The sequence below is a fragment of the Asparagus officinalis genome, chromosome 3, assembly GCF_001876935.1.
Source record: "Asparagus officinalis chromosome 3, Aspof.V1, whole genome shotgun sequence".
NCBI classification, from domain to species: Eukaryota; Viridiplantae; Streptophyta; class Magnoliopsida; order Asparagales; family Asparagaceae; genus Asparagus; species Asparagus officinalis.
In genome coordinates, this window is record NC_033796.1 from 26,202,079 (window position 1) to 26,204,648 (window position 2,570).

Here is a 2,570-nt window from a genome sequence, read left to right on the forward strand (position 1 = left end):
GTAGAGCCTAACCGCATGACCAGAGACGAGTGGATGGAAGTCGTCGACGGAGCTTACGGTTTACAACCAAGAAAGAAAGGAAGAGTTCCTTTGTCAAGTGTTGTAGCTAAGAAATTCACCACCACCAATAAGCCTAGCAGCCAATCTGTGATCTCGACGCGACCATGTGACACATCATACGTCGTGGGTAAGATTGGTCAATACTTGTTGAAGAATGTTGAAGCCTCTTTGGTTTTAAGCTTTCTTCCCACTATTAAACACGAGTTAGGCGGTGCACAAATGACCTGGGATGTTTTTCAGCGACTCATCGATTCTCAACCCTTAAAGGACTTGCTTCCGCAGCCTATATACATGGATATCATGAGGATGGCATTTAATGAGCATGCAGCTATAAGTGATGGAGAGGTATGTATGTCATATTATATATGCAGTTATTATGAATATTTGGAATATATTCTCATATTGATTTACATTCTTTTCAGGCTAGAGGAGGTACTGTAGGAAGCAGCAGTACGATACGACATTTTGATGCAGCCGCTGCCGACGATAGGGATCACGACGATAGGGACCAAGATGACTACGATGAATGAGTACTGAGTTAGACTTTTTTGTTACTTTTATCGACTTTTGGATTGTGTTGAGCATATAATGACCTCCGGATTATATATATACGTGAAGTTATACTTTTTTGTTACTTTTGTCGATTTTTTGTTACTTTTGTTACTTTTGTCAATTTTTTGATTGTGTTGAGCATATATAGTGTGTGTGTGAATCGATGAATGATGAATGTGATTATTATTGGATGTGAATTGATGGATGTGAATACTGTTGGATGTGAATTGATGAATGTGAATACTATTGGATGTGAATTGATGAATGTGAATATTGTTAAATGTGAATCGATGAATGTGAATATTGTTGAATATTTTATGAATATTGGAAGCAACAGGTATATATTCCCAAATGGGGCTCAAAAAGTAGCAATTTTTTTTCCCGAATTATATTCATTAGCGACGAAAAGGTCCGTCGCTAATGAACATCAGCGATGGGGAAATCAGTCGCCAATGTACATACATCACCGTCGCCAATAAACATTAGCGACAGGGTGCTTTCCGTCACCAATAATCATTGGCGATGAGTTCAACCCCGTTGTCAATACACATTAGTGACGGGGTGTTTTCCATCGCCAATGTGTTTTGGCGATGGCTAGATTTTCGTCGCCAATAAACATTAGCGACGGGGTGCATTTTGTCGCCAATAAACATTGGCGACGGACAACACGCCGTCACCAATGTGTTTTGGCGACTGCAAACTCGTAGTCGCCAAAACACATTGGCGACGGAAAGCACCCCGTCGCCAATGTGTTTTGGCGACGACAAGATTGTCGTTTTCCCGTCACCAATACCTCTCCGTCGCCAATGTACATTGGCGACGGATGACCCCGTCGCCAATGTGTATTGGCGAGGGGATTATTGGTGACGGGCAAGTGGGCGTCACGAATGTGCATTCGTGACGGATTTGACTGCATTGGCGACAGATTTCCCCGTCGCCAATACTCTGTTTTCTACTAGTGATTTGAGTTAACAATAACAGAATAAACTTATTATTAATTAGGATAAAGTTAGATTTAAGTATTAAAATGAATTGAGGGTATTTTTGTTCACATGAAGTTTTTTTTTTCAAACTCACGTTTTTAAAGAGCGTATGATATGATTTTGTTGGTGTAAATTGTGTGAATGTGGGATGGTGAGACAAGAGATGATGGAACCCCCATGCTCCCCCCATGCTCACTCATACTCTATTGTCCCCTCTTCTTGGCTTATAAATAGGAGAGGTGAGGAAGAGAGAAGTTGTGGGGAAGAAAAGAAAATGTGGTGTGAAGAGTGAGTGAGAAGAGAAGAAAACGAGAGAGCTTGTGAGTTGTACAAGTTTGGTATTCTCCTCATAGTAAAACCCCCTCCCGTGGACATATGCAAGTTTGTCGAACCACGTAAATCTCGTGTATTAAAATGTGTATTGGCTATTGCTTGTAGGTTCCCTCGACATTCAGTCCTAGAATTGCTGAGAAGAAGATTGTATATCTCACTTTGTTAAGATATTTCACTTCTGTTCTTGTTTCCTTTGTGAAGCGGAAATATAGAGGTTGACTTGAGCTTTTATGAAAATAAAAGTTAGGGCTTTATCTCAGGTTATATTGCTTCTGCGGCGTGAGGACATGACTCTGCGCCCAACAATTGGTATCAGAGCTCTTTATTCAGATTGGAGATGGTAAAATTTCTGATCTGAGGTGGTGCTTAATTATTGTATGGTAAACACAAAGTATTTGTTAAAATTCCTGAGAGAAGCGGTTTTATTAATACAAGTGGAGAATGGCGTCTACAAGTAAAATAGTTAAAGTTGAAAAGTACGATATCGAAACATTCAATAGGAAGAATGATTTTTTCTATTGGAGGATGCAGATGAAAAATTCACTGATTTCGTAGAAATTGCACAAGGCTTTGGTAGGAAAAGAGAAGAAGCACAAAGATATGTCCGATGAGGATTGAGAAGAGTTAGATCTCGAAGCACGG

The 2,570-nt window shown here is 40.0% G+C and overlaps 1 long non-coding RNA gene across 1 annotated transcript; it reads left to right on the forward strand.

Moving 5' to 3' along the window:
• LOC109832166 lies at nucleotides 303–694 on the forward strand. The gene is made up of 2 exons (XR_002244651.1): nucleotides 303–405; nucleotides 483–694. It is a non-coding gene; the product is annotated as an uncharacterized LOC109832166 (long non-coding RNA).